Genomic DNA, 27214 nt, shown 5'->3' on the forward strand with positions numbered 1-27214 from the left:
ACCGCCAGCCTGTTGGCGGTGCTTCCGTCATTCGCGGCCCTGGCGGTCTTTGACCGCCAGGGTCGGAATGACCCCCTTAGACTGAGGCCATGCCTTCTAAGATATAAAAGATGTTGAGGGATCCACTGGGACAACATAAAGGTACTGTAAAAAATGTGGCAAGGTCTGTCTGTAGGCCTCTCCCTCAAGAATCACAGAAAACACAGTGGTGAGGGTCATTGTAATGATAGCCTTAAATTCGGCAGATTGATGAGACGGGGTCCTAAATGCGGCAATAAAGAGCCAATTTGTACAGATAGGAGATAAATTGCTCTTAATCATTCTGGGCCTAACCCTAGTCGATTTAGCTAGGAAGAGGGATCTGATTGAAGGAAACAAAGAGTTGAGGATATGGGGGCATGCTGGCATTGGTGGCCTTCCAGTGGAGGCTGTGAGCTAACTATCAGTCGACATGATTGCACATTGTAAACTGTAAATGTACTTATATAGCTCTTACAACCCCTGACAAGACATTGAAGTGCTTCTTTCGGTAAATAGCACTCTACTCCAGAACCCAAGATTAGTAGTATGCTACTACAATTGTTTGTTTTTCCTTGAGCATTAGTTGTGTTAGGATTATACTCTTGATTTCTTGTGCATTTGTTAGAGTTTGGGGTAGGGGTCGAATGATAGGAGCCCTCTACAAATGCACCTCCATGTACATAAAAGCAGCAATTTTGACATGGTCTGATATACACATGTATCCTGCGGTGTAATACACAATTTTCTCTTATAAAATGTATCTATATGTTTTCCCAGGTGGAATCGACCAGGACTCTCCTGGAAAGTCTGGCTGAAGATCAGACAGTGCTAATATTGTGACTCACCCAGGCGTGCTCGTACAGGTAAAAGATGGGATTAAAGACTAGCTGGGTGGGGACGCTGCTTTCTCCTCTGTGGAGAAGTAGGAGGTAGATTGAGGGAAAGAATGCTAGCAGTGCTGGGCAATAATTTGCTTTATCTTGCTGTTCCTTTTTCTTCACTTCCGATGTGTGTACAATTAGTTTTAAAATGTATGCTCTCATTACTTACTGAGATATAGGGATGACAAGCTGGACATGCAAGCTCCACTCTGATTTCAACTGTGGTCTGAACCTTGCTTTGTTTATCAGTAGATTTAATCCCAAAAGAGTGCATAATGAGTAATAATAGAGGCTATACTGAAGCAAAAACCACTGCATGCTCTTTGTCAACATCTGCAGTACAGTTTGTAATCAGGTGCAAAAACATTTGGACCCAGATTTCCAATAGCAAGCATTGCCCTTGCATCATGCAAGGTGAAGCAAGGCAACACAAGCCCTTAAATCAGATTCACTAATCCATGCAAAGCCACCCTGTGTGGCTCTGATTGGTTTAGTAATCCTAGAGTAGAGCAAGGCAATGCTGGTCGCTGTCTTGTGTTACTCTGTGTTGGGAAGATGTTCCTAGGGTAGGCTGTGGGCGTTCCAGTGCTTCCACCTGTGGATTTTGACACGTTCTCAGATGTACTACACAAATGTCACAAGGACAACCCTATGTGCCTACGGAGATCAAGATCAATTATAACTATATCAACAGAGTCCACCGCTGGTCTCTTTCACAAACCAAGGTCAATCCCCGCCAACAGATCTGGGATGACCAACAATAAATGTACTATTTACAACATCCAGTAGTCAATTAACACTTGTATTGTATGTGCAAAAGAACAAACGCTCTAAAGGGTTTCTATTGCAGTCATTTATTCTCCAAAATATATACACATAACAGTACACCTCAAATAAAAGTGCAGACGACGCAGTATTCAAGTAAGTGCATCAAATAGATACAATATTTACAAAAGACACCATGAATCCCCCTTATTATCTGCAGAGTTGTTGCATATTAAACATGTGCATCCACCATTGCACAATGTGGATCATAAATGAACTAAGAACGGAGGGAGGTACTAGTCGACGTTTCGACCCTAAGTAAGTTGGAGGGTCTCCTCAGGTGCTGAACCTTTGAAAAAAAAATCGTTCTGACATTTTTAGCGAAAACATATAAATTTAATTTACAACATTCTTTGCAACTATATATACATGCAAACGCTTCATCATCCAATAAATTACATCAACCACAATTATAATTATTATAATTGCATACATCGTTTATCAGATCATCGTATTCTATAAATTGCTCAGTGCTTCAAACATACATTGTACCTTGTCACAAAGCAATACAGTAATGTGCATAAAGGCAGGAAAGTGCAAACATGTATGACAACATCCAAATTAGCTATGGTGGTATCAATCGTGATGGGCATCTCCACAACTTAAAGGGATCTTCCAGGATAGGTAAAAATCTCTTTACCCTTTCAAACATTGATAATCATCATTGACAATAGGCATTCCAGAACATTCCTTTGTTTGATGACGTCTGCTTGGGTTTTGGAACTTACTGTGACATAATTCCCCCGATGGCCAGTTTAAACTGCCAACGAATGGAAGAGATGATATAATGACCCATCTGGGACAACAAAGTGTGAATGATTTCCATAGATGGAGTAGCCCTATGGACTAAAAGAACAGTTGCAACATCGACTCACTATTTTAAACAGTACATGTGCAAATGTAGCCAGCTAATTCTTTGAAAAAAGGTCATTTGGGACAGTGGGCCAGATGTACAACGCCATTTTGCATTTCTTAACAGTCACTATTTAGAGCCATTAAGAAATTAAAAATGGGCTTTTCAGATGTACAAAACCCTTTAGGGAATCACAATTTGCGATCATCTGAATAGGAAATTGCAAATAGGGATTACCTATGTGAATTGGGCATTTAGGAAATGCAATTACCATCGACTTCAAGCCAATGGTAACCATGTGCAATTTAAAGAAAGCACCCCAAAATGCTTTTTTTAAGTGCAATAGAGCACACATATGCCCCCTGGGCATATGGGTGCTCTACATGTGCACCACAATTTTTGTGGTGCATTTCAAGGGGCCTTTTGCCCATAGCCATCCTTGGTTTTTCATAATCTAAATAGGAAATCGCTATTTGGGAAATGCAAAACCAGCCCATTGTCACAAATGGCATGGGATTTCTTATTTGCGTTTTCCTAGTAGTGAGTCCTTCTTTGTAGGAATTGCTATTAGGAAATCAGTATCTTGGTACATAGCATTTTTCATTTACCAACTATCGAATTCTATTAAGTTGCTATTTAGGAAATGCAAAATTGAATCTACGTACATCTGGCCCATCATCATGAAACTCTGCTTTCTGTCCTTTTGCGCTGTCTTTTGTCTGTTTTGCAGCTAGCTGCTCTGGTGATCCCATGTGTAGTACTATACAGTACTACTGTTCGCACAATGAGAATTTCCCCAGAAGTCTTAACTCGGGGTTCCAGGCTGTGGCAGCCCTCAATGCAGAATGCCCTGTATTAGGAGAGTACTGTCTGAGTGGTAGTTAATGCACCTGTGAGCAGCTGCTTTGTTATTGCCCTACTCAGCATCAGCTAAATCACTGCCTGGGAAGCACATGTGGATATAACCGATGGGCTTTCATAAAAATAGGCTCCTTCCTCGCAGCCATTGGTTATGCTATTAATGTTTTATTGCAGCATCATAATTAAGCATAATAAATAAATCATTAAATCCTAATAGGAACTGTACAGAATGGCAAGACCGCAGATACATAATTCCAGTGGAGATTAATGCTAATTATATTCGTATTCTTGAAATAATGGCTTTAATAACACTATGTCTACATATGGAGCAGATGTTTGTGTGAAATGAATGTTCTCTAAATCACGAAGGCAGAAAGCAAACACATAGAAGAAATTAACTTGAAATGATGGAGGTTAAATAGAGGCATGGATTGTGTAAAGTGCAATAGATCACACCTTGAATGGAATATCATGTTATTTCAGGCCACGGAGATGAATGTAAGAGCATCAATATTATATGAATGGAGGTGGAGCTTTTTACAGAAGATACATTACAGGGTCAGTCTAAGTTGTTCACTGACTTTTGTACTTATGTTTTAAGTATATTTCACAGGTTCTTCAGTTTGGTGTATCAAGGGATGCATGCACAAAAGAGCTTTAGAGATTTTACCACAGTTTATGTCTACTTTATGCTCTGCCGCCCCTCACTACTCAGATGCATATTGCGCATGTCTGCACTATTAAATGGGTATTCCCTCATTTGCCTTGGGGTGCGGTCCCATGCAATTAAATCAATGCCTTTCCTCTTTGGGAGAATCCCATCCGCTAATATGTGAATCAGGCCAATGTTCCAACTGTGAAGTGATTTTGTGGGAATCACGATTCACTTCCTATGTTCTTGTGGCCACCTGATTGGGCCTACCTGGTGCACTTTCCGGAGTTGGAGCAAGCTCAGAGTGTTGGAAAAACCTCTCTGATGTTTTGCTGTATTCATGTACTCACTTCCAGCTCTTGGACAATATTCTGGATTTCATCTTCGTGTTGGATCCATGTTGGGCTTTGTGATAACCTGAACGACATTTCTCCCAAAGACTATATTTTCCAGACACTTTGACATTGTGTCATATCCCAAGAATGATCTCCAGCTTCCTGAAAATTCTTAAGGACTCAACTTGCATTCCACATCCATAGGAGTTGTGGCAGTTTGTATCATTTCCCCGCATAAGCCTTCAATTACTTGAATACCCTGTTCACCGCTTCGACTCCACTCGTGCAGGCCAAGACTGGGTGGTAGAGTCAGCACAATCGTCTCTGGCAGGTGCCAGCTTGACCACACCGGAGGCATGCAATCATCAGTGAGCGCTTTCAAAGCCTGTGTTGGTCATTGTAATAGTGTTCCTCTTTGGCCACCCCTCTTTTTTCAGACATTCGTGATTCTTGATTCTGGAGCTTTAGCAATCATTGTTTACTGAACCTACACTGTTATCAGTGTAAGCTTATTTCACAAACCTGCAGTAGTGCACCTATGATTCCTTTCCAGAACTACTACTTCTCTGCAGTATTTTCCCTGATCCTTGAGTCAACACAGTTCAGTGTAAAGTGAAACCTTGAACTTTCTCTTCAGCTGTATTCTTTTTTTGCAGTCCTTGCCTTCCTTTCCCTTCTTCCTGAATTCCCAAATCCCACTTTGCCTATCTTCCTCTCCCTGTTTCTTTACATCCTTGCTACCTATGTTTCATTCTCTGGTATGATGTGCTTGCTTGCTTTCTGCTAAATGCTGCCTATGTTTTCCTTTCTGTTCTGGTAACCCCTGCTATGCCCTAGCTTTTTGTCAATTGTGGCTGTTTATTTAATTCTCGACCTTTGCTGTTGCAGCTTTGCCTGTTACCGTTTGATCACAAGAATTGATGGGCACATCTAACAGCCTAGGTAGTGTTTCTGGCTCATTGAAAATATTGACTTTATGTTACCTTTTTAATATCACAGTACACATCAGCGCCAAAGCCTTTGTATGTTGTCCTGCATGGGAATATTTCTCAGTCAGTATCTGTAGCAGCAGTTGAGGGTGAGGAACTTACCACGTGCCACTACCAAATGCTTTATAACATTCTCTTTAATACTAATGTTGTTATCTGTATATCTGGCACATCCTAGGTATTAGTTATTCTGCATGATGAATTGCCCCTTGAATGCCAGTGCTGTAAGAATAGGGGTTTGTGCCAAAAATGCCCATCTCCTCGATGCAGGCGTAAAACTTGAGAAAAGTTTTATTTTTTTGACACATTTCTGGCAGTGCATGTGGCTATGATGATTCTGTGACCACAACAGGTCCCGGGAACAAGACACAAGGCTGTCTATATGCAAATAGTGATCTGGATGCTATACTGCTAACGTTTCATAGTCAAATTAACTTCTTGTAGTTTGTTGACTAAACTATGTGTGATAAAGTTAATTTTTTCTATTTATTGTGATTTCGTGGCCACTCCAGGAAGGCTATTTGCAAGCAATGGTGCAAATTATTCTACATTCCACAATGAGTGGACATATTTTTGTTCTTTCCTTAAACAGATGTTTAAGACCCATTTATGAGAGTTTGCCAGAAGTATTAATTGGCAGCTGTGGGAGATGAGGATGCTGTAATGTTTATGATTACACATCACGAAACAGGTGTCATAGGGATGTTACTGCTAGAGAAGACAATGAAATCAGGACAATGTGACTGGGGCGATCTTCAGTCTACATATATATCCTGGAGGTTATGAAACAAACTGTTCTTTTTATTTTTTAAACAATCAGTACTTGTGATCAAACGGTAACAGGCAAAGCTGCAACAGCAAAGGTCGAGAATTAAATAAACAGCCACAATTGACAAAAAGCTAGGGCATAGCAGGGGTTACCAGAACAGAAAGGAAACCATTCGGAGCCGGCATCCTCGTAGAAGGGGGTTTCCCGCTGGGCCGGCGGGCGGCCTTCTGGCGGTCGCCCGCCGGCCCAGCGGGAAAGCCAGAATGGCCGCCACGGTCTTTTGACCGCGGTGCGGTCATTCGGCGGTTCCCGCTTGGCGGGCGGCGGGCCTCTCTATCCCTTCATTTCAGGACCACAAGCACATGTCCAGTTGACTTTTCGAAGTGGAGTCATTTGTTTTTACAGCTGGAATCTATAGTAGGACCATAGGATGGCCATGAAATATATAATTTAAAGCTTCCATTGCATATAGACCAAATAAACTGTGACTGCCTGCAGTGCTTGACATTTTTTAAATTTTGACTTATATCATACCTATACACACTTTTTTGTGGTTGTATACACATCTTTGAGGGAAATTGGTTCGAAGACATAGCACCCCCTTACATATCACGTAACTACAGAGCTTAGCCAAAATGGATGATTGCAGTTGCAGAAGTTAGATAAAATCTCAAAACTGTTCTGTTCCTTTCTGTAAGGAAATGCCTCTATTTTTTCATGATCATCCCCAAAGTTGTGGACTGGTGCTGCTAGTTTTTCAACTCTGAGAGTGCACTGAGCCCAACTAATCAGACCTCAGCGCCAGTGAGTAGACCCTTAAAAGTGTAAGTTTAATTAGCTTATACCTAATTGGCATATGCTAGCCTACTTATAAGTTCCTAGTTTATGGTAGCATGAGTACTCATGGCTTGTATGTTAAAGGGCCCCTTGTGGACTGCAGGACTGATTTTTTCACCATAAGTATGACAAAGTAAAACTGGTTTACTAGTCTGTCACTGGGGGGTGCAGGGGGGGCAAGGAAAAATGGAGGGTCCCAAAACACTTTTCCCCCATTCATTTTTCCACAGGGATTTTGAACAGCAATAGCACATAACTGCTTGATGGAACTACACAAAATTTGGCAGGAAGCTAGGTCCTGGTCCAGAAAGAGAGCCTTTTTTGTTTTGGTGAAATTGTGTTCAGTAGCTTTTGAGAAATTAAGGGGAAAACAAATTTGTACATCTAGGGAATGGAAGGATTCGCGATCCCTCCCGATCTCTTGCAGAGATCTGATTGGCTGATCGTTTGGAGGTTACCCACTGTCGCAGAAGCCCTCAGTCCTAAGGGGGGCAGCGCCAGGAACCTGCAGCAACACCAACAGCGTTTAAAAGCGCATTAGCCTCCCCACAGCGCGGGGCATCGTTTGGAGAGGACTCACTGTCCCAGAAGCCCTCTGTCCAAAGGGTGGCGGCGCCAGGAACCTGCAGCAACACCAACAGCGCTTAAAAGTGCATTAGCCTCCCTGCAGCGCGGGACATTGTTTGGAGGGGACTGACTGTCCCAGAAGCCCTATGTCCTAAGGGGGGGGGGGGTTACCAGGAACCTGCAGCAACACCAACAGTGCCTAAAAGCGCATTAGCCTCCCTGCAGCGCGGGACATTATTTGGAGAGGACTCACTGTCCCAGAATCCCTCTGTCCTAAGGGGGGTGGCCCAAGGAACCGGCAGCAACACCAACAGTGCTTAAAACCGCATTAGCCTCCCCGCAGCGCAGGACATAGTTTTGAGGGGGGACTCACTGTCCCAGAAGCCCTCTGTCCTAGGGGGGCGGCGCCAGGATCCTGCAGCAACACCAACAGTGCTTAAAAGTGCATTAGCCTCGCTGCAGCGCAGGATGCGTGTGGGCCATGCCCGGGCCAAGGGCGGGCCTGTCCGTGCCTGTCAGAGACTGAAGGAGGCCGGGCTGTGCCACCCCTCTTGGCCTCAAGGTAAGAACTGGAAATTGGTTCCTTTCTGACCGTCTCAGCACTAAAAAAACATTTCCCACTTTTATAACAAGCCAGGGTATGGACAAGCGCAAGGCCAAGGGAAGTCCTGCAGCAGACGCAGCCTCATCTAAAATTCCTAAACTCCATACAACTTCTCGCAATCTCTCGAATTGTGTCACCAATGAGATTGATCCATTGATCGAAGAAGTTGAATCTATGTTGAAGGGGAAAGACAAACGAATACCCAAGGGGCAGAAAAGCGGCTCACTCTCTCCTCTTTTTAAACCTAAATCACTCAATAAGGGAGATGTTGGCTCCAAGTGAACAAGTGAACCTGAAGACCTCAACACAGAGACTAGGGAAACAAACTTTGTGCATAGAAATCCTAAGTGTGTACTATCATGCGGTGCAATTGTCCACGGCATTCCTTGTTTAAACTATTTTCTACCCTTGGGGGTTACTGAACAATTACTGGACCCTGGCAAACCTGATTTAGGCGTGGAAATACCTAGCCACCAGCCTGTTGGAGTGTCCTCTTAGGAGGCAGTGGATAAGGCAATTTTTTTCCTTAAAAGAAGAGGTCAACAAGCTCAAACAAATGATGAAGGAGGTGCTTAATCTCCTATGACAGCCTGAAAGGAAAAGGGTTAACACAGGTAATCAAAGAGAAGGTATGGAGTCTGCATTACCCATTATTGATAAGCAGAGGGCCATGGTGAGTGAGAGCTCTCCTAGGATGGTTGCTGGGATGAGAGCATCCTTGGCTACCCCATCAAATCATGGAGCCAATGGTCAGAAGGGTCTTACGCGTATGTTTTCCCCTCAAGTGAGTAGGTCATGAGATCTGTCTCCTGCTTTACCACCTGCCAAGAACTATAATAATGGCTACCCAATTTACATATGCAAAGTACCGCCAGTACCCTCTACTACACGAGAAAACAGCTTGCCACTGAAGAACAAAGTCATCCATTGGATAAGATATGTTAGGCAATGTGGATCTATTGTATACTCATATATTATTTCTGTCAAGCGCCATACAGAGAAGCCAGGGTGTTGGGATACTATAGAGATAATGCTTGCTTGCCCTAAATTGGTGAAAGGGTTGTTATCTCTGGAGATGCGCAATCCTCTTAGAAATGGCACGAATATTGTGTTTAAATCCTCCCGTCCGGAGCGATGCATAGGTGGCTTGGGGGAATTTACCACCATGGAAAATGGACCGGATACTATGGGTCACATGATTCCTACGACATTTGCAAAGGAGCAACCCATGACCCCCGGTAAGTGTGCGATCTTGTTTGAAATACCTAGCTCGCAGAGAACTGCTAGGGCCATGGGTCAAGGGGGTATTTTCTATTGTGAGTAAGGGGCCTGTTGCCATGGGACTCTTGACCCCATTTCCACATCCGAAGGTGCACTCTATGGTGTGTGGATCCGAGAGTGTAAACTTGTCCTGGCTTCTGAGCCCTTGGAGTCCATTGCAAACCGATGATCTCTCTGATATTGATTGACTGTGCTCGCTGCCTGTCCCCCTCTCCACCAACCCATTCCTTGACAAGGGACAGTCCGAGACAGAATCCCAACTATACATGGAGTTGATAACATCTAGGAGTACTGTTCAAGCAGAGAACGCTAACATGGCAGATATTGACAATCAGCTAAATACAATCCCCTTACGAGCGTCCAGGGAGTGAAACTGTGGGACTTGGTCCTCCTAACCCTGCATTAATTTCATGGAATGTGGCAGGCATTCGCAACAAGAACATTGATGCTGAGTGGGGCCAGTTCATTGATAGTTCCAACATCTGCTTATTCCAGGAAACTTGGGCTACCTCAAATATTCATAGACAGGGGTTTATTTCATACTGTAAGAGGGCCAGACCGTCCGCTGCCGGGCGTGCTGGTGGGGGCCTTATCACTTGGATAAAAATCTCTCAGGTGGGCACAACAAAATAAATATACGTTGACTCATGTGATATATTGGTGGTTTCAATCAAGCTAATTCAAGGTCCTACCCTCTTGTGTGTTAACATATATAACAGACCAGGCTTTTTGAGCCAAACTATTACGACCATTAGTCTGTTGAGTGCACTGGTCTCTGAATTCCTTCCCACAGATTTTGTGTTTGTAGCAGGCAATTTGAATGTCTCTTTAGAACCCAACCCCCTATTCTCTGAGTTAACACAGGTAGAGGACTTCTTATGGGGAATTCCACCTTTTTCGGTGACAAGAAAACAGATTAAACTTAGCACCGGGGCCTTAGAGGTTATTGACTTTATGATAATGCATGGTCTCCACCCTGGGAACAGGCGCTTTCCCTCCGATACTCCAGCCAGTCCAACATTTTTTAGAGGAAACTACAGTAGCTCGATTGACTTCATGCTCATTGACATGTGGATCTGGCATGAATTCAAAGATCTTAGGGTGGGAGAACAACGCAATAGTGATCATTCATCCATTCCAGTAGAACGTGATAGGTGGTTTTACACTAAAGTTAACATCCAGTGAGAATGCGAGGGTACCCTCCCCATAATGGTGGCAAATAACAAACATGCCATAAAATGGGAGGCAATCGCCAATTCCAATGAAAGCAATGTGACCACAGCACACAGAGATATATAGTCCAATCATGTAGCAAGGATATGTATCCCCGGTGGTATAGTTGAGGTTGGAGAGAACAAAATGTGAAGATCCCGGATTTGTTATGGTCAGCGCGCTGTTCATCGACTGCTTCACTGCTCCGGCCCAGCTCGCAGGGTTCTTGACTCAAGGCTTATCAGGGCCTTCCCCAATCTTACTTGGTCACCACTTGGACCCCTAGCACCTGATGCTGTGAGGTTATTACCTCATATTTACATCCTACTTTACAAGATCTCTACCCACCGCCTAAGGCCCACCTGCCTTACCTTAGATTTTTTCAAGTTTTGCTCTCCTGGCCGGACGGCCCAGCCTTGATGAAGTCACCTGAGTGACGAAACACGTGTTGGCTGTATCTTGAAGAATGCGCAATCCTGAGGCAAACTGTGCCTACAATTAAAGACACTTTCCATAACAAATCCGGGATCTTCACGTTTTGTTCTCTCCAACCTCAACTATACCACTAGGGATACATATCCTTGCTATGTGATTGGACTATATATCTCTGTGTGCTGTGGTCACATTGCTTTTGTTGTTACTGTGTACTTTGGTACTCATTTTTGTGCCTAATGGGTAGTAAGGCACCTGACCATCTGGCAACAGACTCTGACTGTATTTGCATTCGTTAACTATACTGGTTTTACTCCCTAGATGTGCAGCATCTTTCACCCTTACTACCCCTTTTTTCTGTTTTAGGCCAATTCCAATGAGTTAATGGCCAAAATGCATGATCTAGTTTATAATTATCAAGCAAGTATTATTAAAAACGTAGGGACCCGTGGGGGAGCCCTTGAGGGCTTCCTCGCAGTCCCACACAGCCCATAAAGGGCTTTTTTTGGGGGGTTAAAAATATAAATAGATAAATAAGAAAGTAGGGACCGCGGCTCGCAGTACCACATAGCCCAAAAAGGGCTAAAAAATTTAAACAAATGAAAACTTCCATAGCTCTGTGTGAAGGTTGTAGACTTGACACTGACCTATGGGGGCATAAGTCCAGCTGGACTAATTTCCTTTTTTTAAATAAAAAAAATAATCAGACTTTAAAAAAAATAAAAAAAATGTTTTGTTAAATCCAACAAACATATTTCATTCTAAGTATATGAAATATTATAGTCTACAAAAACTCTTCTTCCTCCCACTCACAAACCCACTTAGACACTTACACACCCACTCACAGACCCTGTCAGACGCTCTTGCTCCCATTCACAGATCCATTGACACCCTCATGCTCCCACTCACAGACCCGTGCACACACTTGGGTACCCACTAAAACACTGATGTGCGCACTCTCACACCCATACAGACAATCTGACAGCCACTTTCAACCCCAGATAACTCTCTCGCACCTACTCTTACACCCAGAGAAGCTGCGGCTAACTCCCACCATATACGGCGAAAAGGCTGTGCACAGTGTGGGTTTGGGTGGTTAAGGGGTGTTAGCTGCAGCGTCTGACTGCAGGGCAGGTCTTGCGGACAACCTTCCCTGCCCATGGGTGAAGGACGTGCATGGTTGGGTGCTTATAGGGGGCTGGCGAACCGTTGCTGCGCACAGCCTTCATGGTTGGATTAACGTACAGTAATTAAAATTACTATATGTTAAAAAACATAGAAATTCACTAAAAAAACAAAGGTTACAGGGACGTCATAGTTAGGAAATAGAGGGGAAAAAAAATAGAACTATAACTATAACTCACGCCCTTGTCATGCACTGCTAATTACCCCACAAATTATGGCAATCATACCAACTTTCATAACATCATTGATAATGTCAATGTAATATTTGCAGTAACGTTTGTGACAAAAAAACTGTGCATGGTGAGGGCATGAGTTATAGTTTCTTTAGGGCACAAGCTAGAGTTACATGAGATAACTCTAACTATAGCTGGGGAATTTCTATTGTTTGGTACGTTTAAAATGTGAGCCTAGTTATAACGTCCCTGTAACCTTTGATTTTTTAAGTGAATATAGCCGTATATATATATATATATATATATATATATATATATATATATATATATATATATATATATATATATATAAGTCACTCATAAGGGAGGCGTGGTGAGCCCTAAGGCAGGGTGCTCTATGTTAAAAAGTAGGACATGTGTTTTTCTACATCCTAACAGTAAAAACTCTAAATTGTGGTTTTAATGTAGAATGGCTAGTTTCCTAACTGGCAAGTACAGGATTACACTCTGACCACTCAGCTGTGCTAACTTCTGAATGGGACTACTAAAGTAGTTCAAGGTATCAAAAGAATAATTGCATTTAACTCGACTTCATGCCCAAGTCAAAATTAAAGTAAATTTGGAGTAATAGACAACTTTAGAAAGTAGTTGCCGCAATCCCGACTGGCATGTTATAGACATTAAATTGCCCCCTTGCAACTACACCGTTGATCATGTCTGCACTGTAGAGAGGACTGAAGAAGGACTGCCTTGCCACGTTCCCTCCACCTGGTAAAGAGAGGTTGCACCAAAGACTCAACTGCACTTGCTGATCCTTGGGCTAACAAAGAGAGGACTGTGCCTGTGGTATCTTGCTCAAGTTGTCCAGAGGCTCAGACAGAAGAGGTGAACCTGAACAGTCATTTGGCTGACTTCTTGTTAAAAAATCAGGACCACGAAAGCTGAAGAAGTCTGTCTTTATGAGTCCTGATGCTGTAATGTTGCACCCAAGTCTGCTGCACCCAGAAGAGTTGTCAGAGTGCAATTTTGTCACCCAAGGAGGACACTAGCTTCATTTATAAGGAACCACTGATTTTGCCGTAGACAAGACCAGTAGACAAGTGACAACTAATTTTTGGCTGAACCTATGTTTTAAGGCATCAGTAAATTGCCCAGGACCCCCACCTTCCCAGGGACCCACTGCAGAACAAAACTTTCTTTCTTTTCATCTCTGTCGTTTCTATGTATCTTCATAAACCCCTCTCCCTTTCTACCCACTTGTTCTGCTTTGCTTCAAATTAAGAGGGAATGAGGCTAAGGAATGCAAAGAATGCAGCACTCTTAGTCGGAGTAATGCATTTATTGGGCACTTCACAGGGTTCAAACTTAAGATTACAAAAATATTAACATGAACACTTAATTTGAATGCAGCAAAACACTTGCAACTACTAAAATAATCACAGCAGTTAAATAATAACAATTAGAGAAAATGCAATATATCAACAATGGGTATGTATGCAGTGAATATATATGTGCATATTTATGCATGCACAGAGTTAAGCTAGATATTTAAGAATTAAAAATGCATCACCATAGGTATCGAGTCCAACATCATCCTTGCCTTTGCCAACGTCAAGCTGTGGAACCCTGGACAGCTGAGACAGGAGGAATTTCCCCAATGGAACTCTGATTTTCTGGAGCAATGCGCCCACCCTCACAAATGAGTTCCTTCTGCCTCAGTCAAGCTTCCCCACCTTATATACTTTAAACAAACCTAAGAGGAAGGTTCTGGTAGCCCCGCTCCCTTCAAGTAAGTTGTGAAATTCAAGCACTGGCTGTACTGGGTCAGTGTTTAAACATGCATAGGATTGGCCCGATCCCAGGGTGTATTTTCAAGACAGAGCTGTTGCCTTTTCTGCTATACACATTCTCATCCTTGTACACTCTTATCAGTGTTGCATCCCCCATGTCATGTTCCCTTCCCTGGTGAGAAAAACGAAAACATGTTAACAAGCCATGCGTGGAAAAATACCTGCGCCACCGATGTGACGGCATTGAAATGGTTCAAGATGGAATCAGTGGTAAATACAGATAGCATTACACCACTGTTACCTCTAACTCTGCCTCTCAAAGCTAATGCAATGTGTTGAGATCACAGGCAAGACTACTGTAAACCTGTTTTTGTATGACCTAGTTAAAAATGTAATATATGATTTAGTATTGTTTGGCATCATGTGGGCTTGAAAGAGATAATAAAATTCACTTTGTTACGTACAGGTCCACCAAATTCTGTTTTGCCCACCCCCAAAATCCTTGAGATGACACTGACACTGACCTCTGAGGCCAAAGTCATGACACTGGCCCTCATTCCGACATTGGCCGGCGGCAGTCGCCGCCGGCCTGTCGGAGGCCGCCAGAATACCGTTCCGCGGTCGAAAGACCGCGGCGGTGATTCTGACTTTCCCGCTGGGCTGGCGGGCGGCCGCCTTCAGGCCGCCCGCCAGCCCAGCGGGAAAGAGGCTTCCACGATGAAGCCGGCTCGGAATCGAGCCGGCGGAGTGGAAGCTGTGCGACGGGTGCAGTTGCACCCGTCGCGTATTTCACTGTCTGCGAAGCAGACAGTGAAATACATTTAGGGGCCCTCTTACGGGGGCCCCTGCAGTGCCCATGCCAGTGGCATGGGCACTGCAGGGGCCCCCAGGGGCCCCGCGACCCCCCCTACCGCCATCCGGTTCCCGGCGGGAGAACCGCCGGGAACTGGATGGCGGTAGGGGGGGTCGGAATCCCCTCGGTGGCGCAGCTAGCTGCGCCGCCTTGGAGGATTCCTATGGGCGGCGGTACACTGGCGGGAGACCGCCAGTGTTGCCGGTCCGACCGCGGCTTTACCGCCGCGGTCGGAATGCCCATTGGAGCACCGCCGGCCTGTCGGCGGTGCTCCCGCGGTCCTCCACCCTGGCGGTTTGAAACCGCCAGGGTCGGAATGAGGGCCACTGTGTCTTGCTGGACCTCTCTGCCGCATTTGACACGGTATGTCATCACACGACTCCACAACGCCGGATTCCGCGACAAGTCCCTAAACTGGAACTCTTCATTTCTCACCGGCAGAACCCAGAGAGTCCGCCTTCTGCCATTCCTGTCAGAAGCCTCCAAGATCATCTGTGGCGTCCCTCAAGGATCCTCCCTCAGCCCAACACTCTTCAATGTCTACATGGCCCCCCCTCGCCAACATCGCACGGACACACCACATGAACATAGTTTCTTACGCAGATGATACCCAGCTGATCCTCTCCCTTACGAAAGACCCCACTACTGCCAAAATTAACCTACACGACGGACTCCACGCAATCTCCAATTTGATGGAATCTAGCCACCTCAAACTAAACACCGATAAATCAGAGATCGTCATCTTCGGCTCCAACCCCTCAGCATGGAACGACTCCTGGTGGCCCAACTCCCTAGGCACCGCACCGTCACCCACCACCCACGCTCGCAACCTGGGCTTCATCCTGGACTCCACTCTCAGCATGACTCAACAGGTCAACGCAATCTCCTCCTCCTGCTACAACACTCTCCGCAAGATCTTCAAGTGGATCCCCGTCGAGACCAGGAAAACCGTCACCCACGCCCTGGTCAGCAGCAGATTGGACTACGGCAACGCCCTATATGCAGGAACAACGGCCAAGCTACAATCTAACTTACAACGAATCCAGAAGACATCCGCCCGCCTCATCCTTGACGTCCCGCTCCACAACCACATCTCCCCCCTCCTCAGAGACCTACCCTGGCTACCCGTACCGAAAAGGATCACTTTCAAACTCCTGACCCACGCACACAAGGCTCTCCACAACACTGGTCCAGCCTACCTCAATGACAGAATTCTCTTCCACGCTCCCACACGGCATCTTCGCACCGCCAACCTTGCTCTTGCCGCCATCCCCCGCATCCACCGCACCACCGCTTGAGGAAGATCTTTCTCACACCACGCCGCTAAGACCTGGAACTAACTACCTCTCCAGCTTCACCAGACCCAGGACCGCCTAACATTCAGGAAACGCCTCAAAACATGGCTTTTCGACCAGTAGCACCCCCCCTCCCCCAGTGCCTTGAGACCCTTTCGGGTGAGTAGTGCGCTTTATAAATATACTGATAGATTGATTGATTGATTGACTGTGTCTGGACTGAGGGGTGGCCCTAGGAAGACCCCGGTAGATTGGATCAGCATCCAAATCATCCTTTAGCATCTCCAGCATGCTCTATCCCTTGCATCAGGACCATTTCATTGAGCCTATGGCAGTTTGCCAGAGAGTCTGGAACTGGGCTGAAGACTGCTTTGCTAACTGCTTCTGAGCCATAGTTTAGCTGGATGCAGAGGCTGGTGGCTGATGATGATCATACAAGAGTGGAATGAAGAACCCTGCAACTCTGAGATCAATATGGAAGTACATACCTGAGAACAATAGTAAAACCCAGTGTTAACATCAAAGCCCCTCAATTTTAGCACTTGCAAATGCAAGCTTAAAGATAGTTCATAACATTCTCTGATCCTGAGAACAGCTTCGCCTTCCCTTGGACAGTGACTATGAGCACTATGGGGGAGTGGTTACCAAACCAGTGAGAAAAATCTCTGTCCCTTCCTGGATTGGATATTTTGACATGTGAGGTGTGTCACAGGCACCTTCATTTCTCTTTTCAAATGTGGGAAACCCAAAGGTTAACATCAGTTGTGCACGCTGAAGGCACTGGGTGTTATCAGACTGCACAGGATAAGGTCCTAGCAAGCAAGGAAGGGCCCTAGGGCAGTGGTTCCCAACATTTCGACTTCTGTGGACCCCTACTTTATCATTACTGGAGCCCGGGGACCCCCATTACATCTATATTGGAATTCAGCCCCACCCCCCACTGAGTCATTACTGAAAGCTGGGGACCTAATCTGTTAATGTTATTTAATTTTCTAAGCAGTTGTGGACCCGCTGAGAAGGCTTCTCAAACCCCCAGAAGTCCCCGGACCACAGGCTGGGAATCATTATTCTAGGGGATCCCGGCTTGTTGTCCTCTGAGACTAAAACAAAGATCAGAAGTCATATGGGAAAAGCATGCCACAAATGTGTGACCAGAGCCTGGAGGCACAAGCATTGTAGCTTTATTTTTAAGACAGAATCCAGTTCCATATTCCTACATGTTTGAAGAGTTGTGGCTGTGAGTTTCACTGCAGCCACAAAGTATACCGCATATTAGCACGTCTGCCCTCTGCCTGCCAGTAGACCTTCCCCACAGACTAGGCGACATATGCCTCTCTGGGCACACCTAAAATTAATGATAGTTAATGTCCTGGACAGCTATGGTGCCTCAGGCAAATCATAAATGGGATTAGTGGTGTCTACATCTTAATGATGCTGTGGGATTTTCAGCTTTCTCTTGTGGTGAAAACCAAACATTAGAAAAACAACACTTCATATGCTTGAATCAAACAACTAAAATGCTAATTTTGTGGTGACATAAATACTCCCTCCAAAGACATTAATGAACAAACAATTGAATGGGCATCACACACAGGTATCTGAGTGTGAGGTTTTGTTTTTAAATTAACATTCTTTTTTCATGCTTCGATGAATAAAGGTTGGATTTAAACAGGCACCTTCGACAACAATGCACCATGTAACATTGTGACTTATGGTCAAATTGATAAGTCTCAGGAAGACGATGGGGTTATTTACAGGTGGGAAATGGGGAATGCCTCTTTCAAACTTCTTGTTCACCTACACCATGCAGACGTGAAGAACCACAGAGTTCTCAATGCCAGAGGTTCAACCTTTGACCTGATGGCCCATGCCACAGTGACATCAGAATGCAGTGATGGTTGCACCGCCTACTCACAGGAAGGTGCCCTTCACTCTATTTCGCAGCATGGGGCCACCTACCTTGTAATACATGACAGTCCTAGACAAGAGTAGCCCAGTGGAGGAAAAGTATTGGCTAACCAATCTAGAACTCACCTGGCAGTTTGTGATTGACAATTCTTATGCAAAGCAAGCTCAGTACTGAGTTGCAAATGGCAGGCTTTTTTCAATTGAGTGGCACAATGGGCAAAAGCAATGGGTTGAAATGCTGCAGAGAACGATGACCAGTAGTTTAGACTTTTGTAAGCATTCCTCTCATCGCCTTTTGTGTGTCTGATCTTGTGAAAGCTGTGATAAGGATTCCCACCTCTTTAAAGACTACCTCATTATAATGCAGTAACAGTCCACAAACCAGCTAACCCTCCAATCACATGCAGGAATGCAAATGGCCCAACTCAAGTAGTGGGTAGTTATACCTAAGTTTACAGAGTAGAGTAAAATTCAACAAAAAAGATTTGTGAAACGAACCCTAGCCCTGATAAAAGATTTGGGAGTGAAAATTCCTTAAAAATGAGCTGCTCAACCTGATGAAATGCTGAGAATACATTGATGAAAATCTGTTTTCATTTGCCCCAAGATGTTTAATTTATACAAAAATGTGGTAACATAAGGATGACAGATTCTTCTAGTAAATACCATTTTTAGGTAGATCCTATTTCACAGCTGAAATATTGTGGGCTTACCAAAAACATAGAAAGTCTGGCAGCACGCCTATTCCTTACCATTGCTTAGCTTTATTGTCACGCTAATGTGCATGCTTCTTATCGATGGCTTGCCTTTTCCATCTTGTGTCTGTCCCTCCCCTGGAGCATTGCTAATTCACTTGTGTTCTTGCACTGTTCAATTTTACTAACTAGTTTTTTCTCTTGCCTTAAGCACGCTACAAGAACGCATGTGTTTTCCAGCTGTCTCTCTAGTGTGCTGCTTTTCCTCCTCCATACTCCTTGTTGCTTTTGCTCACCTGTGTGCTTCTCCCTCTTCTCCGTCCCTCTCTGTAATACGCTCCACCTTGTGTGCTCCTCCCCACCTTTTGCTTTCTATCCTTTGTGCTTCTTGTCCTACCAGTTCTACTTTTCTCTCATTATTGCCCATTTCATGTTCTCTCCCCCGCCACTCCACATCAATCTCTCTTGCTGGTTTGTTTTTATCCATCTCCCTCCAGCTCCCACTGTGTTGCTTCTCCCACCCACGCCCCATGTTGCTTCCTCCTAACTATGCTCCTCGTGTTGCTTCTACCCTCAACCCTGTGTTGTTTTCCCCTCACCTTGTGTTCCTTCTGCTCCCTTGTGTTGATTCTTCCCACCTACTTTAACTAAAAACATTTTCACTTGTTTTCTTTCTATCTACTGATTCAGCTTGGTTCAATAAATAAAAAGAAAATAAAGCCCTGGAGAAAATAACATGGAAGGTCGTGTCATAGGCTATATTTTTTTAATCTTCTTCGACAGCCATTCTGCACAGCATTGGGGAAGCTGTACAGATTTGTTAAAAACAATTGGCAAACCCAATAAGTCTCAAAAGTGAAACCTATTTTCTTTACTAATGTTGTTGTTCGATGAAATCTGATGCTCAAAATATCAAACCTTGTTCTATACTTTTTCCCACAGCTTATGTCAATGTACCATGACATTCGACATACAGACAAATTGTCAGCATAGATGTCTGATAAACAGTTGGAAATCACATTATTACAAATACATTTGTAAGTTTGAAGAACGATTGATATATTTGTAAAAACGTTTACCCACACTGCAGATAGCAGGGACCAAAAAAGAAGCAAGTAGCTACATCAACATATTTTGTGATAGAAAATGGATAATTATGTCTGAACCAAAAGAAATTTAAATAGAAGCTCTCTTTAGGCCAAACCTAAAAGAACAACGTTACTGAGAAGTATTTGGAACAGACTACTACAAACAGTTTGCTTTAAATTTTGTACTCCCGGGGAGCAGAACATATTATTGATGGAGCATTTTGTACGCTCTAATTCAAAGGTAGATGATTGTTGGATCCGTGCTAAGGGGTTAACTAGAGAGTTGAGAAACAATTCATCAACATTTAATTTCCAGTGTAATCTATTTGGCCACACAATCAAAACTCAGATCTGAAATAAGTTAAAGGGTTTAATTACAAAATAACACTCAGGTTCATATAAACAAGTCTCAAAAATATACTGTAAAGACACAGAATAACCATATGTAGGAAAGTCCTCCTTTTTGCCCTATTCATTCCCCAAACTTTTTGGACAGATACTGGTGGTTACTGACTCTTGGCTGTGCCCTGGGTACTGCTTACCAGTCCCAGGGCCAGTGCTCTGTGTGAAGTAGGCAAATTAGGCTAATTATAATTGACAGTATTAACCTACCTATGAGTCCCTAGTATATGGTAGGGCATGTAGGTTTAGGGACCCCAGAATAGGTGGTGCACCGCTGAGGTGCCCAGTGTCATTTTAAAGGCAGGTCTGCCTAAAGTTATATGCAAATTCTTCTTTGGAAGTAAAAGTACTTCCAAAGTCTTAAACAACCTTATTTTTACATATAGGTCACCTCTATGGTGTGCCCTATGTGCCCCTGCGGTTGGGTGCCATGTAACTATAAACAGGGACCATATAAAATTGTTTTATAAGCCCTGGTGAGGTAAAATAGCCAAATTGTGTTTTCCCTCATCGTAGTGAATGGCCTCCATAGACTAAAATGGGGAAATGTAATTTTAATTAACAAAGTCCCCTTCAGTGTCAGATACCTCAAGTTTGGTATCAAACTAATTATTATAATAAATCCAACAACTTAAAATTGGTGGATTTAATATAAGTTGTTGGATTTATTATAACTAGTTCAGGTAAAGTGTTTTAAACTCTACCTAAAAAGTTGCTAACTTCAGCTCTGTAGTGCCCTTCTCTGATTGGCCAGCCTCTGGCAGCCTGGGCAGGCTGCTCTGATGAGGTGTGAAGTGGCCTCAGCTGAACACAAAGGGATGTGCCTGGGGGAGGAGAACTGCCTCAGCAGATGGGGAAGCAGGAAGTGGGAGGGCTGCCAAACTGGTCTTCAGAGGCAGGGAAGGACATTTGGAGCAAATCAGCACCTCCCTCACATCCTGCAACCCCAGACAATTAGGCGCCCTCATGATGAGATTAGGAGAGGGCAGGAGAGGGGTGTGTTTAGGATTTTTAGCCACACCAGTGGGTGGGCTCAGCCCAATGTAACCTCCAAAAATCAGTTTCAGCCATGATGGATTTTTGAAGAATGTTGCTCCCTGAAATTGATTTTTGCCAGACTTCCCAGGTCATTACAGGGGGAAGGACCCGGCATCTGATTGGAAAACCAGGACCTCCTCTGTTTTCACCCAGGAGCTAGGATAAATATGGCAGAGCTGCACCCACACCTCAGATTCCTACAAGGAAGAACATCAGGAGAAGAAGGACTGCCCTGGCGGACCACTGACCTGCACCTGGACACTGCACTCTGAAGGACTGCAACAGCTGCACACTTGGGCTTCACCACAAGAAGGACTTTGCCTGGCTTCAACTGGTTCAAGGAGGGACTTTCTATTTGCTACAGGTGAAAAATTGCTAACCGGAGTCCCCTGTCTCAGATCCTGAAGAAACTGACCAGCTAACCACTGTCCAGTGACCAATTTGGAGTCTGAGCCAGGTGCATTCTGGGAGTTGTTGTCCACAGCCTCAAGGAGCAACTTAGAGCTTCTGGAACCTTGGTGTGAGCTGTGGACTCCAAAAGAACCGTAAAAGACCTTCTGTAAGAAGATCCAGAAGTTTGGAGAAAATTGGAGACCTTTTTGGAAAAAGCTCCATAAAGGGACGACCCGCTGCGGCAACTCTAGCCGGCTTGCCTCAACCGTGACCCGGCCTGACTTGCAAGTTCGTGCCGCTGAAGAAAATCTCAGAAAAAGTGACTAAGCCCGAATGTAGAAAGTTGACCGGGACCTCCCGCACAGTGTATCTGAATAGGGCTCCAGGGACGTTGGATCAAGATTTCTGGTTGGCCCCGGTCGAATGTTTTTCATCTAAAAAAATTGTCTAAGTCCGAACATAGAAATCTTCACTGAGGGCTCCCGCGACATGCATCTCAGGAAGGGCTCCAGGGACATTGGATCAGACTGGCGACTTCATCCAACTGAAGAAAATCTTCAAGAAAACAACTAAGTCTGAAGTCTAAGTTTTGACTGAGGTCTCCCGCTTGCTGTTGTCGAGCAGGTTTTGGTTTTATAATCTGTTTCCTGTGTTTTATTTTATTACTTTTTTGTGATACTTGAATGCTTTACACTTTGGGGGTCATTGTGACCCTGGCAGTCGGTGTAAATGTGGCGATAGTACCGCCAACAGGCTGGCAGTGCATACTGCCACATTATGACATTGGCGAGTTGGCTGGAGCCAACCCGCCAATGTACCGCACCGACTGCCATGGCGATAGCAGCCGCCGAGCTGGAGATAACAATCTCCAATCCCGGCGGCCGCTACTGTACAGCCAGAGGCATTAAGATCCTGCCTACCACCATGATTTTCGTGGCGTTCATAATGCCACGAAAATCATGACGGTAGGCCCTACCAGTGACAGGGAATTTGTTCCCTGTCACTGGTAGGAGGCCATTCTCGCAACACTCCCCAGACAACCCTCACCCCACTCTATCCACGCTCCCCCATTCCAATCCCCCCCACATACACACACTCGCAGGCACACACCACGCATTCACACACTCACTCACACAGGCATAAACGCATGCATCCATTCATCCACACATATCTGTACACACATCCAAACTTACACGCAGACACCCATTCGCATTTCCATTCATTCACGCATTCTCACACATGCACATGCAAACAACACTACACACTCATTTGCATTCAAGCACACAGTCACACATTTATGCACACACCCCAACACATACACACAACACCCCTCACCCCCTCCCCTGTCGGAAACCAGACTTACCTGAATCCAGGGGGTCTTCTGGCAGGGGACGGTACTGGGCGCTGCTACCACCAGCAGCGCCCACCAGCAGAACATCGCCAGGCTGTATTATTTGACATAATATGGCTGGCGGCGGTTTACTGGTATGGTGCTGCTGGTGGTAGCAGCGCCACCTTAACACCGTCCTCCGGCATGGCCACAGCCGGATTTCAGCCCTTCTTGTGGTGGATATCTGGCTCTGTTGTATATTATGACGGACGGCTGATGCCGCGGCGACGGTCTTTCGGTGGCCGAAAAATGAGGACCTTTGTCTCCTAATTTAAGCCTTGTCGCTCATTGCCAAGCTACCAAGAGTTGGGCTGGGGTTATTTTATTGAGACCTAACTGAACCTAGTGGGGTTAGTGGCCTATTGCTAAGTGTAGGTACTTACCTGCCCTTACCAGTAATCCACTTTCCAACACCATAGGACAAATAAACCTTCCGAACAAATTTAGACAAGTTAGCATTAGGCAAACCAATAGTTTGGTCACAGCAATACAAAAGATTGACACATGAATCTGGTGCTCTCAAAATAAGCGGTGTTCCAGTCCCTTACATATTAGTGCAAGTTAAAGACATCTATCTAACTTTGAATCATGGAAATTAGAATCCTTTAAAGGATCTGATCTACTGTAAAATAACATCTAGCTAAAGACATGAGGGCAAAGGGTGAAGAGCAAAAATAGGACAAAAAGTTTTGGATGGAAAAAGAAATAAAAGGTAAGGTATCAGCATTTCAGAAGCTTGGTTCAGAGTCTCCTTAAGATAGGTTTAAGTGTAAGCGTAAGCTACACTCAATTAATCAAGGGGACAAGGGGGAACAGTCAGAGATCTGTGCCTCCATTGAATCTGAGCCTACCATCATCGAGTGTAAGTCTTAGTTACTATTGCAAAACATCCATGAGGTAACACCCCTCTGGTCATACTATCATGTTCTTCTTCTGTCTCATGGTAACTTGCAACATCTTCTTCTGATCCCATACCAATTCTAGGAATGTAGCTGTGCTTGCTCCACCGGACATCATGTGCAACATATATGAATAAGCGGCAATCATCCTTTCCTTTGGTGTCTCTGTGTACCTTTCAAGGTTCTGTTCTAATACTCTCTCTGAGTAAAACAATAGCACATCTATTTCCAAACTTAGGCCCTGATTTAGAGTTTGGTGGAGGTGTTACTCCATCACAAACGTGACGGATATCCTGTCCGCTGTATTACAAGCTCCGTAGGCAATAATGGAATTGTAATATGGCAGATGGGATATCAGTAATCCCCTCCGCTAAACTCTATATCAGGCCCTTTCATTTTACGTGAATGCATCTACAATTGAAAATGAAGAACAGTTTTTCATGTTAAATATATTTAGGCCTAGAAATGTCAAGTTAATAATAATATTTGCTAAAGCACATTTAATTTTAGATTATACTGTGCACGTGTTATTTCTACATTCATATAATGTTGATTACCCTTTCCCAATTTAGGCTTCATGTTACAGTAAATATAAATGAACTTAATTGTTAATACATGTTCTTGATTGTGGCTGCGATCTGCATTTCTCAAAGTTAATCCTAAACATTAGTGCACACCTTACATAACTAGCTACCATTTCTAGTGCAAATGCATTCAAATGACATACTATTATTATATAATTTCAGCAATGATTGTATTTAATTAAATGAGTTAAGGCACTTATAATACATTTGCTCATACCACTACAGTGAATGTACTTCAAAACTGAATTTGAGTGCCTCTCTTTACACTAGTTCAACATTAGTTCACACATTAAGCTCTGTATTATGGTCACATATAGAACAATATTGTGACATTAGGGTTGGCAGTAAATCTTAGCTGCTCCGGTATTAAAAGCAATAGTGTAACCTAGGATGAAACAACAACTGTTTGCACTCCAGATAGTGGAAGAGCAATGCGATAGCAGGTAAAATAGCTCAGCAAACTGATCACTAGTTGATGAGACCTTGGAGGAACACCGAGGTCATAGAAGTATATCCCAGAGTACCGCAGTTCTGGCATCAAGGCTTGGATTCCTCTAGGTCTCGGTTAGTTGCTTTAGCTGACCCTTTCTCTCCTAATGCCGCCATTGTTGGTGTTGCAGCTGATGTCAGGTGCCCACAGTAATTGCATGGATACGTGTGTAGAGCATGGGCTCATTGAATGTTGACTGAGGAGAGGCATTCCTTGCCTGCAGTGAGCCCAACATTACTGACTCTCTCCCCAGTTTGACTGATCACAATTGCACCCACATTGCTCATTTGTGAGACCAAACACACAAAGTTGATGGGAGGAATGCCTTCAATGAGTCTAATAACTGGCAATCCCAGGGGACAACATTCCAACACATCATTCTTTTGCCCACAATGCCACCTTAGTTTGGACCCAGCCATATGCAAATCAGTCTTGCTCCTGATCCAATAGGAACAGTCCAACCTGAACACTGGTGAAGTATTTCAGACACCCTAGGTGGAGCCCTGTACTGAAAAGGCCTACATCTCTGCCTGTAGGCGTAGGGTGGGGCAGTGAGTTACAGCCTTTTCCATATTCTTCTTCAGTCACCTCCTCTGCGAGGCTGCTCTCCTGAGAAAGAAATAAAGCCTGAAAGGAAGTAGCATCACAGAGTCAAAGTAGAATCTGGGTTTTGTGTTTATCCTGGAAGAGGAGTTAAAGGTCAGCAAGCCCACTTCTCTCTGCCATGACTCCATAGTCTGTACCAAATGTCTCTAAATGGCAAGCATTCAAAACATGACTATCTTTGTAAATACACACTACCATTCACAGTGTTGCAAGCTAGCAGAATGGTAGCAGTGGAGTAGGAGTTGCACATCCATAAAAAAGTATTGGCTGAAATATTAAATATGAAGGCAAGCGTATACTTAAAGTGTGTGTTTGGTAATCATCAAATACACACCCTGGTACTGATAGGCGTCATGCGATTGATAGAGCTCTCAATCAAAGCTGCACATCAAACATATTGGAGCAAATCAGATCAGTAATATTGGAGTTGTTCCTTCATTAATGAGTACAGTGCTGGGTGATTGCTTATACATACACCTTAAATCATAATTTGGAAATGCAAATCACAATGCACTTGCTGAGAATCATTGCGAATAGCAAGTGGAATAGATGGTGAGAGGGAGGTTCCATATTTTTACTGCTGACTGCCAGCTATGGCGACATATGGATGTGCTTTTCCCAAAGACCAGAACTTCCATCTTGTTGGAGTTGAATTTGAGGCAGTTTGTTTTCATCCAGCCAGCTATGTTGGTCATGGTGTTGCAGAAGTTTGTTCTAGTGGTGGAGAGGTCTTCAGTGAGCAAGAGGATGAGCAGAGTATCATTTGCGTAGAAGATAATTTCAGGTCAGTGGTATCTGACGATGTTGGCCAGGTGGGTCATGTAGGTGTTGAACAATGTGGGGCTGAGGAATAAACCTTAAAGTACACCACAAATGATGTTCTTGGGTGCAGAGGTGAATGGAGGCAGCCGGACGTGTCCTGTCAGGAAAGAGGTGATCCATTTGAGGGTGTTGTCTTGTATGCTGATACTGTGGAGTCTGTTGAGAAGAGTGTGATGGGAGATGGTGTCAAAAGCAGTTGAGAGGTTGAGGAGGATAAGGGCAGTGGTTTCCCCGTGATCGAGGAGTACTCTGATGTCCGTGGCAACTTTAGCAACACAAAAGGATGATAGACTGATTATTGAAACTTTTCAAACACTCACCCCCAGTCACAGATCTGGGTTTAATCCATTGTTATTTTGCTCACCATGCCACCCCAGCTTGGAAGCAGCCATATGCAAATCAGTCATGACCCTGCTCCCCATAGGAACAGTCCAGCCCAAAATGCCAGGCCAGGTCCTCCCTGGACCGGAAACAAGCATCCTAG

At 44.3% G+C, this 27214-nt stretch overlaps 1 long non-coding RNA gene across 1 annotated transcript in view; it reads left to right on the top strand.

Moving 5' to 3' along the window:
* The window catches only part of LOC138258792 (uncharacterized), a 129178-nt gene that overhangs the window by 19056 nt on the left and 82908 nt on the right, over window positions 1–27214 (top strand). Inside the window, exon 2 of the long non-coding RNA XR_011198573.1 lies at window positions 799–884. This is a non-coding gene — a long non-coding RNA (uncharacterized lncRNA). The remainder of the gene's footprint in view (window positions 1–798; window positions 885–27214) is intronic.

The sequence above is a fragment of the Pleurodeles waltl genome, chromosome 9 (genome assembly GCF_031143425.1).
Source record: "Pleurodeles waltl isolate 20211129_DDA chromosome 9, aPleWal1.hap1.20221129, whole genome shotgun sequence".
In the NCBI taxonomy this organism is placed as follows: domain Eukaryota; kingdom Metazoa; phylum Chordata; class Amphibia; order Caudata; family Salamandridae; genus Pleurodeles; species Pleurodeles waltl.